This window comes from Octopus bimaculoides, chromosome 2, assembly GCF_046866305.1.
Source record: "Octopus bimaculoides isolate indiv1 chromosome 2, ASM4686630v1, whole genome shotgun sequence".
Taxonomy (NCBI): Eukaryota; Metazoa; Mollusca; class Cephalopoda; order Octopoda; family Octopodidae; genus Octopus; species Octopus bimaculoides.
The window spans coordinates 7,348,320-7,364,032 of record NC_142929.1 but is presented as its reverse complement, the minus strand read 5'-3'; the positions used below and the strand labels follow the sequence as shown (position 1 = coordinate 7,364,032).

General features: G+C 34.0%; 1 protein-coding gene across 8 annotated transcripts in view; it reads right to left on the bottom strand.

Annotated features, from left to right (window-relative positions):
- The window catches only part of LOC106867627 (dopamine receptor 2), a 443,190-nt gene that overhangs the window by 144,558 nt on the left and 282,919 nt on the right, over positions 1 to 15,713 (bottom strand). For 7 of the 8 annotated variants that reach the window (XR_016238111.1, XR_016238110.1, XM_089340621.1 and 4 more), the window contains one exon: positions 3,328 to 3,402. The exons of the other annotated variant lie outside the window; for it this stretch is intronic. The gene's annotated coding sequence lies outside the window, so the exon portion shown is untranslated. The remainder of the gene's footprint in view (positions 1 to 3,327; positions 3,403 to 15,713) is intronic. 8 annotated transcript variants of the gene reach the window in all.

Genomic DNA, 15,713 nt, shown 5'->3' with positions numbered 1-15,713 from the left:
GCACATATTCTCATCAATAAAAATCATTCCGTTGTGCAAGTTATTGCATTAATAAAACAAGATATTTGAGGTACATTTGAAATTTGAAATGTTAAGAAGTTGTACATAAATAGAACCATGGATTCGTTTCACATGCATAGAGATCATTGATTGCTGCATATAAATTGACTTATATCAGATTCATTGGAAGATAGTTATTTTTCTTTCATGCACGTATGCATAGCATAACCGTCATTGTAGATATAACAAACACATATATATGTCATACAAAGGCATACTCGTATATGCATATCTTTATATGCCTATACATATAGACTTGTGTATATATATAAAAAAAAACATATTTAAACATTTACATTTACATACGCAAACACACGCAAATATCATATTGTATTATATATATATATATATATATATATATATATATATATATATATATATATATATATGTATATATATATATAATAAATGTCTAACGAACCCTAGAATCTCAAAGCTATAAATATAAATTACATTTTATCGTATGGCATTAACTTAGTAATTCGACGTTAATTCCGCGTATTGTCTCCAAAGAAAGTAAATGTTTGAACCATTAAATATAAGTAAATAAAACGTCTTTGTATGGCATGGGACAGCATATCATTGCTTTACTCTTTAATCTGTCGGCAACCTTCCGATAGTTTCAGTTTGCTTCTGTAATAACAATGGATATTGTAAAATTGATTCTTTACAAGATCTCAAATATTTTGTGGAGCTCTTATAAAATATTTCATATATATTCATGTCATCTGAAGTATATTAAAAATCTAACTGAAGTGAAAAAAGCTAATCATTGTGGTTGTTAAAACTGAGAAATGGTATTGCTTTTAAGATTTATTTTCGTGTCACAGGTCATGAAATTTTGTTTCATTGGTTTGATTAGATGTTACATCTTTGAAACAGGTAATACGTTTGTAAGGTGCAAACGTGTTCCGTTTCAGATGCTGGTGATTTATGGTCCGTTACCCAAGCGCATCATATTGGGCAATTATATACTATTATAATGTCAAGACGTCCAAAAATCTATGGGAAGAATTTAGCAGGCAGAGACTGTACAGAAGCTTATTAAGCATACACGCATATAAGTCCGTGTGTCCGTGTGTCCGTGTGTCCGTGTGTCCGTGTGTCCGTGTGTGTCCATACCTATGATTGGGCTTTCATTAGCCAAAACAAAAACAGTGTTATGTTGCATCCTCACGTTTATAATAATCTGTTAAATATCAGAGAACAATATTTTCGACTTCTTTTGTCAGTGGACTGTAACCGTCATAACGTGAAGCTAATGACTGAAAGAATATACTATTAGTCAAATATGTACCAGTGGACGAGTCGTGCAAATTTTATCAACGTAACCTGAAAAAGATTGAACTTAGAACATTGGTAGTTAATGTAATACTTAACTACCAATTCAAATGGAATTACCAATTCAAATAGTATCATAGCTTTTATATTCTACATAAATAAATGGTGGTGATTAGAGAAATTGGGTTCCCTACGAAAATGAGGGATAAATATTGAGGTCCTCGAAACGCCCCCTGATTTCGAATTACAGAATGGTTGTTCCCGAAATTTACTCTCAGATATGGAAAAATGTGACCAAATATGAATTGAGTCCAGCTATAATCAAGAGCAGATAACATGATGTTCACAAAAGTGTACTGAAATTTATGCATTCTATTTCATACTGATGTATATTAGGTGAATGAAGGGTACAATTTTGTATCTTAGGATATTAGATTATTTTATAAATTATTGTCGTTTCCTGTAAATGAATAATTATTATTCCGAATACCATAGCTTTCTTAATCATTGAATAAAGTTAGAAAGAGATTTTTTCTTGTTTACCATTATAGAATATTATATTTATAGTAAAAGGAAGTCCACAATTATGAAGTGTTTAGTAAATAATAATTGAAGTAGTTCTCCTCTATAAGTACGTGGATCACGATGGAAACCTATTAAAGAACTTGAAAGCATTACAACTAGTACTTCTGTTACTTTCAGCAGGAAACAGTGCCGTCTTCGATTTATGTTTATTTTTCGTTAGATAGATACTGTATAAGTTCCTTCATAATGGATACAGAACCACGATTACACTGGAATATTACAGCGTTTAGTTAGCAAGCTATTATTTTTTTCCGTCTGACTGATCTTTCTAATAACCATTCAGATAATTAAAAGTCTAGTGTTTTATCTCTGAAACCCAGCGAAGAGATATTAGTTTAGTAGGTATTACAAATAAATTGTTTTAGCGTACAATTAGTTGATAATACAATGCAATAACTCACAGACTTCGTCTTAGGGGTGTATTAATTACGAAAACTAGATATTTATTCATTAACATCACTTCAAATATGTTAACATTTATTCAATAAGGTTTTACACTGACTCTGTTAGATAGCAGTGGTTGGCAGCCAAAAAGAAAGTCGCAATATTTGATTATGAATTTTCAATCATGTGAACAAATCACGCAGGATAGAGTTTTAAATTTCTTTCGTTCAAGGTGATGGAAAAAGGACCTTCGACAAGATCAGTGTACAAGAATCGCCCGAAAACCATTAATGATGTAGATGTTAAATTTTCACATGATCTTGTTAATTATGTGATGTAATAGTTTATGTTATATGCCACCTACAATATTCATCACAATATACGGTACAAAGATATATTGAAATCCATTTTTTTTTTACATGAGACGCTACTTTAATAATTTTTTCTTTTTCTTTTGGTGTCATTCTCTCTGTTTGGTGTAATATATTTCAAAGTAGAATATTTATAACAAAATTACGGCAATAATTTGAATTAAAATACAAGAGCGTTTTTCATGAACGATTCTTTTTAATTTCCGTTTTGCGCTGTATTGTACTTGGGTTGTACTTAAACGGTTCCAATAATCTTTCTTTTTTTCTGTGAGCAGTGTTTACTTGGCTTTCAAGAAACTCTTTCCATTTCTGTGCAAATGAAGTCTGTGAGCAATCATGACGACTATTTTTGCAACATATCGTAGCAATTTGAAAGAGAGATAGAGAGTGAGTGACGTTTGCACAGAGAGAGAGAGAGAGTGAGAGAGAGAGAGAGAGAGAGAGAGAGAGAGAGAGAGAGAGAAGGGGAAGAGACTGAAGCAGTTGAAAGACAAGAAGGAAAATACAGAGAAAGAGGAAAGAAGAAAATCGCTCTCGCTTAATAATATATAAAATGGTGGAAGACAAACAACGAAAAGTCTGTTTTGATAATTAAATGAAAAGACAGAAAACACATTCAATATGAATAAAATAATAAAATACTAACCATAACCTAAGGAGGCTTGTGTAGCTAGGCGGATGTTTAAGTTGGTCTTATTCCTTTTGTATCATACCAAAAAATCTAAAGATGTAAATGAAAGAAAGGAAATTATTATAAAAATCTTCAAATTTGAAATGAGTTTAAATGTTTGTTTACTTTAATGACACGGGCTGTCATCCTTTCTGATGCAAAGCAATCGAAATTATTAATAACATTGGAATATTAACAAGACGTATAACCATTTAAGCGATATAACAGTTATAAGTTTGCTTTAAAAATTCACATACAGCCTTCGTTTCTTATGTAATATACAAATATAATTTATAATCAATCTAATCAGACTTATTAGTTGGTATTCGAAAATTTAATAACTTCGTCTACTAATTGGGTTTCATTTATTTATTTCCATTTTCATATTTATAAACAGAAACTCAAGTACAGCTGCACACGCAGCCGCAAACTGCTTCCTATTGAGGTGAGTGGCACTTCTCGTATTATTTCTGAATAAAATTACTTATAGGAATATTTCATTTCTCTATCTCTCTCGTCACATATATAAATAATCATTTCTACCATAGTCAGAAGGCCTGGATTTTTTTAGAGGAGGGAACTAGTCGATTGCATCGACTCCAGTGTTTCACTGGTACTTAATTTATTGACTCCGAAAGGATGAAAGACAAAATCGACCTTGGCGGAATTTAAACTCAGAACGTAGCGACAAACGAAATACCGCTAAGGGTATATCAGCCGAAACGTTGTGTTAACAACAAACAAGATGAGGAAACATATCCGTCAGATGTAAATAATGTACATGATTCCTCATCTCTTAAATGTAGAACCTCATTTGTGTACATATATATAATAAAGGGAAAAATATATACATTTGTGTATTAATAATTTTTCCCGTTGCTATGATCATCGGAAAACCTCATGATATCGTAAAGTTAACAAAAAGCTGATTTAAAAAAAACATTCAACATGTACTGATTTCCAAATGTATAAATCAGAAGGTTAATATTAATATGTCTTAAATGTTTGATGGTAGTAACAAGTAAATTATGCTAGAAAGGAATAAGAAGAAGTGGAATAAATAACGACGAGTCATTACCTTATTATTCGTAACAGTGTATTATTGAAAGATATTAAGAACAAAAAAGAAATACATGACGAACAGTAATGGTCGCCATATTTATGAATATATGTGACTAGAAGTAATGTTGGATTTGAAAATTGACAAACAAGCATTTGCTAAGTTATAATGATAAGAGTTTTAAAATAATAATTCTTATACGACATTTGTAGGCGAAGAAATAAAAAGAAAAACTGCATGAAGAAGATAGTAATTTGTAGCCTCGTTTTCCATTTTTATTTTTGCTATCAGTATTGGTATCGTCTTAATTACAAAAGTTTAGCTTCCAAAACTATTAACGTAGCAATGGTCACGAAACCAAGTAAATGACAAAGTAAACAAGAAGAAAATGATAATAGTTAAATATATGGTCACGAATGCAAATTGATATAAGTGAAATTAAACACAACTAACTCTCAGATAGGAATCTTATATGCAATACATTTTACAGAGAGTCTCATATATCAGAACATGTTTTATAAAGTTCACTGAGATCTTTAGAAAATATATACATGACAGACATATTCCTTTATAAATAAATTTTCAACTGCAACAGATAATATGTATGAACATGGTTGAATTTCTAAGACATATGCATAGGACGTGTTCGCTTATAGATATTGTAGATAAGAAAAAAGTATATATAAAGTGGAGTAATATTTATACAACGTAAACGTGGATGTTCTCTTAGATGAAACTATATTGCGGTAAATGCCATTAAAGAAAGCCTCATATTGGCTTTTGGTGAGGAATGCACTCTGTGTTTATAGCGCTAGCGGGGAAATAAATCCCCTTCACCAGCAGCGCCGAGACCACCAGATCACCTCCCCTAGTCTCGTAAATAATGGATGCTCAACCGCTAGAGCTGGCAGCGACTCATCTCCCCGTCAGCGATATATAGTAAAACAGTGCCAGAACAAGCGCTGGTGTCACGATTAGCCAGTAAGCGTGTTAAAAAATAGATATAAGAAACAGAGGGTGAGCACTTATGTGAACACTTTGTACACACACACAAACACACACGCAGAGACACACACGTAGGAATAAAAAGAAAATAATGTGTGGTAAGGAGTTTGCGTCGCAACTCCATGGTTCTGCGTCCCGTCCCACAGCGTTGCACCTTGAGCAAGCTTGAGCAAGTGTGTTCTATAACTGCGAGCCGACCAAAGCCTTTAGAATGGATTTGGTAGACGGAAACTGAAAGAAGACTGCTGTATATATATATATATATATATATATATATATATATATACATGAACACACACACACACACACACACACACACACACACGCACACACGCACACACACACACACAAACACACACACAGTGAACAAATGAAATCCAGAGATTCTCAGGATACGAAAACACGTAATAGCGCTCAAATGATTCAATCTTAGACTCCGGAGGTGTCTTTACGAGAAACCAATTCTGCAAGACAAAGACTCGTTATAAGAGGAATCGAGCTGAGCAGATATGGAGCCAATTATGCGGTATAATCTGATGAAGGAGGCTTAATTTATCTAATGTTGATTACTCCCATTACGGCCCGCATATTATGATGAACTACATCTCTCAACAATAGGATAGATCTCCGAGCCCCCAGAAACAGCTATTGGACTTATAATATCTTACTTTCCTCCTCTATAATTTTCCCTGCCGTTTGTACTCTGTGAAAGTTTGATCTATTAATATAAATATCGATATGATTATACTTAAATATACGTCATCTGAAAGTTTTCAGTATTTGCTTTCTCTCGTTTTGCAGGCATACATACAACACACACACACACACACACACACACACACACACACACACACACACACACACGACGGGCTTTCAGTTCTCGTCTACCAAATCCACTCACAAGGCTTTGGTCGGCCCGAGGCTATAATAGAAGACATCTGCCCAAGGTGCCACGCAGTGAGACTGAACCCGGAAACATGTGGTTGGTAAGCAAGCTTCTTGCCACACAGCTACTCCTGCTCATATATATATATATATATATATATATATATATATATATATATATATATATATATATATATATATATATATATATATATATATATATATATATATATATATATATATATATATATATATATATATATATATATATATATATATATATATATATATATATATATATATATATATATATATATATATATATATATATACATATATATACATATATATACATATGTGTGTGTGTGCATGCTTGTATGACTTTTTTATTAAGTGTACAACTTTGTTTATGTGAGAATTAATATAAAGTTACAAAGGGCATTAAAGTTAATAATCGTGAATCTGTTTTAAAATTGTATATCTGCGAGCATAGTATTTAATTTGAAATTCTTTCAGTTTTTCATTCGTAGTGAATAAAATATGGAACAGAGCTTTTCAGCATGGTAACTACATAAAACTATGAACGTTTCAGCCGAACGCCAGTTATAAACAAAGCATTAATAACATGAATGTATCTATATCGGAATATGACTGGCGCTGTTAATTTGATGATCAAATGCTTGAGCATTGTGAACTTTTATCGTAAAATAAATAGATGTCTATTCTATGCTTTTCAACGTCTGTGATTTAGTGCTGAACCAATGTACGTGAAACAATTATTGATTTTCGTTCAAAGTAGCTAGATGATATGTTGAAAGATGTAATGAACCAGGAATTAGTCAGCAGAGACTTAGGGTTGGTTGTTAAAAATATTCACTCCTTATAATGTTATGACTTGTAAATCATTATATATTGCGACACATAATTAACTTATTCCTTACTGGTTTGAGTGAAGTATATATTATTATGTAGAGAATAGCACATGGCACAATCACTGAGAGGAATTGCAAGCAATTTATAGTTCCTGCCACCATCAATCTCAATGATAATTAGAAATTATTGCATTGCCATCTTTCTAATTTCACACTTATTAATTGTTTTCTTCATTTTGCTCTCGTAGGAACGTATCCCCAGTTCTAGAAATAACTTCGACTTTGATATATTTGGCAGATATTTCATCCACAATTTTGCATGACATGCATTTGTCATGTAATTATCACTCTTATCTGTTCCATTTAAGATAATGAAAATTCGATTTCTTTTTGTTTATATTTTCTACAAAACAAAAAAATTACCACAAAAATTTAACTTGTAGCAATGCTTAATGAATAATGTCAAGTTGGTGTTTATATTTCTATAAGAACGAACTGAATATATTTTATTGACTAATTGAGTAACCACACAGTATGTTTTATATACAAGACATCGATTTTAGCTACAACACGTGGTCTATCGGTGCTAAAGTTAAATAAACCATTGTTCCAAGTACTATGAACTTAAGTTGTTGACAAAGTTTTAAAAACAAAATAATTGAATATAATACAAATATAGATCTAAGGCGTGGATAATACGTATTTATTAATTTTTGTTTCACCTGTTTGCAAAGTAGAAAAAGAAGCCTGCGATTACAATGGCAAATATTTTCATTCTGTTAAGATTTTTTACGCATAACGTATTTAGTATGAAGCCTATCGCCCATCGCTTTGGAAATACAATTAAATAATATTAAACCACTAATGTTTACCAGTGTTCACAACGAACGAAAAATCATTGAATAGCTTCTTAAAGGTAGATTGATTTTAATATTTGTAACTTAATAACTGATTGGTATTTATGCAGACATAACCATCACTTCATTCAGAAGCAATAAACTGCTCTATGCCTTTGTATCAAAGGCATACATCAATTTAATATACACAATCTGAACTGTTGTCTGAAAGTAGTTAAACACAAACACATACAATTGTATGTGTGTACTTCTGTATACATACATACATGCATACATACGTACATACATACTTACACGCATACATACATACATACATACATGCCTATGTTTATCTATCTATCTATCTATCTATCTATCTATCTATCTATCTATCTATCTATCTGTCTGTCTGTTTGTCTACCTATATATATATATATATATATATATATATATATATATATATATATAACAGAAGAAAAAGGAAATGGAAACTGGGAAATTAATAATTGTTTATTATTAGCAGCAAATTAATCATCATCCCTTACAGCTGTTCCATGAAATATTAAGTAACTATTAAATTTGTATGACCGGAGCATGATAGACTTTAAGAATCTATAAACACATATGAAACATCCAAGGGTATATTTTTTCGTTTCTGGAGATATTATGCTCAGGTCATATCAATTTAATATTTACTTAGTATTTACTGAGTATTAACTGAAACAGCTGTAAGGGATGATGATTCATTTGCTGTTAATACTAAACAATTATTAACTTCCGAATCTCCATTTTCTTTTTCCTCTTTTATATGAATATAAACTATAGGCTTATATATATATACCTATTATTTTAAGGAAAGTAATTTCCCCCAAATACTACGTATTGAAACAGTTTTTCTTTGGACGAAATCACCCCACCATGTGGTTAACATAATCTCTAATCGAATTACATATATATATATGTATATATATATACACACATGAGTGGACAAACAAAACAAGGTCACTCAACAAATTTATTGGGAGTCACATGTATGGATCATAACAGTTTGATTCAAATTCGTTGATGTTTTTGAGTTTCAAGCGTGATGCTAGTCGACAGCGATTTTGAATTTGAATAAGAGAAGTTGATTGTTATTAATGGAAGGTGGCCTGGGATTGGTCGAGGACAGTTACGCGTCGTCGTGGTTTCATGTTGTTATTTGGATAACAGTTATTTGGAAAATACCGCCGGATAAACAGCAAGTTGACCAGGTGGAAGACAGGAATTAGACAACGTGGCGCCCCCTTACAAATAAACCGATGTCCTGTCAGACACATGATCTATTTGAATGATCTAAGACAGTCTTGTTCACACACACGCACAGACACGTACATATATATATATATATATATATATATATATATATATATATATATATATATATATGTGTGTGTGTGTGTGTGTGTGTGTTGTGCGTGTGTGTGTGTGTGTGTGTGTGTGTGTGTGTGTGTGTGTGTGTAGGTCCAATCGCGCAGTAGTTAGGGCAGCGGACTCGCGGTCGTAGTATCGATTCCCATACCGGGTTTGTGAGTGTTTATTGAGCGAAAACAGCTAAAGCTTCACGAGGCTCCGGCAGTGGGGGTGATGGCGAACCCTGCTGTACTCTTTCACCACAACTCTTTCTCACTCTTTTTTCATGTTTCTCTTGAACATGAAGAAAGAGTGAGATAAAGTTGTGGTGAAAGAGTACAGCAGGGTTCGACACCTTCCCCTGCCGGAGTTTCGTGGAGCTGTAAGTGTTTTCGCTCACTATACATTCACAACGCCCGTTCTGGGAATCGAAACCGCGATCCTATGTCCGCAACTGTCATAGAGCAACTTAAACAGGGAAAGTACAGACAAACATAATCAAAGACAAAGACGGAATGTAAAGACAACATATATAATCAATATGCTTTTGTTTGCACCCAAGTATATTAGTAACATATTTTTTACTTTAAAATTTACATATCAGTCTCCAATTCGTTTTCCATATAAATCAGTTTCTTTTCAAAACTTTTCCCTGTTGAATTTTAAATGATTTCAACATACACTCTATTGTATTTTCGAAATACCGAGAAAATGTCTCTCTTGCTAGTTGCCATGTAAGAAAGTGATATTTGCTCACGTGATCTAGCGACAATATTTTCTTACATACATCGCTTTTCAGATATGTGTTGTTGAAAAACGGGACGTCAAAAATATATTGAATTAAGCTGAAAAGACTGTCCACTTCATCAAAATATTTTAAACTTAACATCCTTCACAATTAAACGTAAATATATTAACTCAATTCCCCCACAATAATTGGTAATAAAGTGATATTTGCTCGCATGATCTACCCACAATTTTTTCTTACATACATCGCTTCTCAGAAATGTGTTGTTGAAGAACGGGACGTCGAAGATTTATTTAATTAAAGTGAAGAGACTGTCCACTTCGTCAAAAATCTTAACATCCTTCACAATCAAACCTAAATAAATTAACTCGATTCCTTCACATTAATTTGTATTAATATATTATACATTATATATTAAAATAATGATACATCGGAAATGATTATATAAGATGGTTCCTACGATTATATATTTATAGTAATATGAATGTAATATCTGAATATCTATTTAAAATGTTTTATCTAAGGAGTACAACAAAATATCGCTTATAGAATACTTTATACAGAGTGATATCTTGAAGTACTTCCTATACCGGCAATATGATCGTAACTGAAGCAATTACGCCAACTTCTCTGACTCTCTCTCCTGTCTCTGTGTCTGCCTGTCTCTCGCTGCATCAAAGTCTACAGCTATATCTATATACACACATATATATGCCTGTGCACGCACGCGCGCGCACCCACCCACTCACATACGCACACACACACATATACATGCACGTACGTACGCACGCACACACACACGCACACAAACACGCACACACACACACACACACGCACACACACACACGCACGCACACACACACGCACATGAATAATAACATACGATCGGTAATTGTCAGCTCATTACAGCTGTTTCTTACTCATCTTTTTAATAGAAGAATGAGAACATTACTCCATTGCAAAAAGCCGAAATAATCAGATGAAACATAATTTTCTGAACAAAAGAATATCCCAAGAATACAACATGGCATGGCTGGAGTCTGTTGACGCCAAACATGAAATGGATGAATGACTAACAAAGTTGGCTGTTGAGGTTAAGTATATAGCTGTGAATATAGTGTGTAATATATCTAAGGTCAGCGACCCAGGTGTGATAGACGTCTGCTAGAATGGTTCTCAGGTAGGCTGGAGTAGGGTGCAGGTGATATTTTATAATAGTAGGCTTAGAGCAGTGGGTAGCTGGGAGAGGACCTAAGATAAATAAAGGATAACGAGGTTGGAAGTAAGTGAGAAGAAAAATAAATGCGTACAAGTCAATCAGCCAATCACTTGTCGGACATTCTAGAATATACCAACAACGTACAACTCGACGTAACGCATGCTTGAGACCAGCCGTTAGGCGTTAAATACTCATAGACTTGGTTTTCTCTGGCTACACAACCGGAATACCTTACTTGATATTTACCACAGGTTTATGCCGGAAGCACAGGTTTATCTAACCCTACCTGGTGCATATCTTTTCAAGTACCTGATTCTATCTAAATCCTTATTTTATGATATATATATATATGTAATACAGATATACTTATCGTGTCTCTGCTCACGGAATACCCAGTGTATGGAGATGCTAATCCATCACCTGGGATATATCAGAAACATCTGTAAGACTTTAATTAATTACTTCTAACTCACATTCCTCTAATCAAATACTCTAAATGACTAGAGATACTCTTACTGCCTGATCCATTATAGCTCTTACACAGAGGACCTGTTCGTTTAGATCATGAATAAACTAAATTCCTCATATTCTACACACACACACACACACACACACACACAGACACACACACGCAGACACACAGACATACAGACAGACACACACACACACATACACACACACACACTCACACACACGCACACACACACACATAACCACATGTGAATCGTTGGCGATTTCTTTCCTCCGTCTTCCTTTTCTCTTGGACTTTCCTCTGTCTCCTGTTTCTGACGAAGAGCTTTGCTTGAAATATAAAAACACCCTTTCTTTCCTTCCCTGAACGTCTGCTAATACTTTGCATGCACCACGTCCTCAACTTGTTTTTTCTTGTGCTTTTTATTCGTTATTTTTAGATTAACTATACACACACACGCACGCACGCACACACACACACACACACACACACACACACACACACACACACACACACACGTATGTTTAAAGGTAAGCATCCTCATATTTATGTGTATATACGCATGCATATATACAGTTTTCCTTCGGCACACTAGGCTCATTTTCTAGTTTCATGTCATTTTGGATATACATTTTGTTCAATGTTGTAGACTTGAAAGTTTTCCATTTTACAATTGCCTTTCACTTTGCTTTGTTTTTGTTTCAACAATGTTGATGTAGACTGCACTTTAAATCACCTACATTAGGCTTGTTATTTGTGTTTCATTAAATATTTTTCGAGATTTAATTAAAGAGTTTCAAGCTTCAAATCATAATAGAAAATAAATAAATTTCTCATGCAACGGAAATTGAAATATATCGAATTCAAAAGAGAAACTACGAAATACTTAAACACAACGGCACAACTGCTTGAATCAGATAAGGAAATGCAGATAAATATCAGAACCACTATAATCACAGCTACTTCCCTCAGTAAACTGACATCATACATACGTAACAACATTATGGAAACAATATAAATAACCCTTGATCATGTACAGAAGATAAAACTCCAAAAAGAAATGCGTACAGACAGTTTTGCTACAACGTGAAGAAGCAGTGAAAATGTTTAATTAAATCAACACTGAAAACTAAACATTTGATCTCCTACAACCTGGACTTCCGGAGAGTGAGGGATGGCTTGAAAAATTAATAAAAAGTTAATTTTCTCCATAATATTAAATTGTATGAAAGTACATCAACTGATAAGGAAACTGCTATGAAAAGGTGAAGATTGCTAGATTATACGACTAATATTTAATGCTGATCAAACTTGTCTATTGTAGAAAAATATCAAAGAGAATCTTTATATCAAGAATAGAAAAATAAGCAAACGAACGGAAAAAAACGATTCAAATCATCATAAGAAACTACGTAATTATGTTACTGCAATGCATTGGGTGTTTTATGTAGCTCTCATTATTTAACAGCGTCCTTAACCCGTAGACTATGAAAAGGTTAAACAAAATACACTCCTAGTTCATTGCTATTCAAAAATGATAAGTGTTTACTGCATAATTTAAAGCGGGTTTTATGAAAACATTTGTTCTTTAGAAAATTATATCAGTTTTCAGATTTTGATGACTAATTGATAACACGTCTATTAAGAGGTAGAGCACTTTACTTTCAAGTTCTCACATGAACACCCAATAAAGAGGAGTTATCCAATCAGTGAATCAAAGTAAATTGGGTTAAACATCCGTATAAACAAATACTGCATGATATGGAAGACAGCCAACTTACTGTTCGACGGGTGAGAACAAATTAGTATTCTTCATTGTTGGAAGATAATTTAAACAGAAATTTGGGGAATTAAGAAAACCATTTTGACATGAGCAGCCATGAATGTTAGTGATACTGAAGCAAAAATAATGTTTTTAACTGAAATATAATTAATATTGCTCGTTGAATAAGAGCTGAAGAATAAAATATTTTTTTCTCAGAAAATTAAGCGAGTGTTTGTGGAAATGACGTTAAGTAGAATAGATTTATTTGGCACCATAATTACGAATCACACAGGAGAATTTGATGTGAATGAATTAAACTCCCTTATTACTGAATATATTATCGGGAAAATGAATACAAATAACAAACACAGGTTCTGATTTGGAATTTATTTTGAAATTTGTGAGAGAAACAAGAAACCACATAGCTTACGATGCTCAAAATTGCAGGTCTCATGAGTTGGTTTGTTATTCAAAAAACATTGGCGTATATTACAGATGACACGGTTGAACAAAACCAAGCGTTTTAATATCTTTAAATGAAAACGTCATGGAGTAAGATAAACACTGTACAGATAAAGGACGGTGAGTACACTTTAACTGGCTGCAGTCATTGCACTTTGACTGGCTGCAGTCATTGCACTGCAGCTCTGCTGAGTTATGACATTGAGACATTGTAATCGATCATTTCGAACCGGTTCGGTTATTATTGATCGCTTTTTTGGAGATAAGCGCAGTTGCGTGACACAGTGACACAACCGTTACAATAATACTTATTATATCGAATCAGACTTAAATATGCACACACGCACACGCACACAGACTCTTCTCCCTCTCCCTACCTCTCTCACATACATACATACATACATACATACATAAAGAAAACTATAATGTCAGCGGTGCGGCGGCATAGGCGGAACCTCATTTTAATGTGGCTGGACTACAAGGAAGCCTTTGACTCTGTCCCCCACTCATGGATGCTAGAAGCCCTTCAACTAGCTAAAGTTCCAGTGAGCATAATCAAAGGCATTGACCTCCTGCTGTCCGAAGTCCCAGCTGGACTGACGCCACGATAAGAAACTCAAGAGACGGAAGCATTACCGAACCCCTTCTTTCACCAAAAGCTTATCGCGCAAAAATAGTAACTGAAAAGGTGATTGCTCTGGCGGTGCTTCAGCATGGCCACAACGTTTGGGCTGAAACGTATAAAAGAAAATACTTTCTCCTGAATTACTTGCTCCGTATTGAAATTATTTTCACACTGGTGGCTGCCATGATTCGGCGGAAAACGAATCAGTTGCAGCGCAGACGTCAGCGTGACGGGTTGGGGCTCTCCATCATGGTAACGCGTGCTGAGGAAGATGAGGCTATAATGCCAGTCCAGAAACCGCTCCACGTGAGTCCAGTGTATTTTTTCGGCGATTTGAATAAGTATTTTGACTGTTATTCCCAGGCGGTAGACATGCTTAATATGTCTTTGATAAATTTTAATCCTTCAGTAATTTATATATACACTGTCGGCTCCGTGCACCGACTGTTCCAGTTTATCCGATCAACGGAACAGTCTGTTCGTGAAATTGCCATTCGAATGGCTGAGCCCTTCATAAACACGTTTGCCCTTAACGTAGCATTTAGTGTGACACAGAATGTGACAAGCTGACCTTTTGAATTGCTGGTGCAACTCATTTTTGCCAGCTGATTGGGTTGGAGCAACGGCAAATATAATGTGTCTTGCTCAAGGACACAACGCGCCGCCGGATATCAAGCTCACGACCTTTCGATCGTAAGCCGAATACTCAGAGTACGAAGCCATAAGCTTCCACGCACACACACACACACACACACGTACACATACATATATATACATATACGTACACACAGAGACACAGAGACACACACACATACACACTCACACACACACACATATACATATACGTACTTACGCACAAACAAACTCATATATATATATATATATATATATACATATACGTACTCATATACAGGCACAAAGATACAGACATACACTCAGACAAACATATATATACACACATATATATATTCAGGTATATAGAGATATATAAACCTCGTTATTAGCAATGCGATACTTTGTG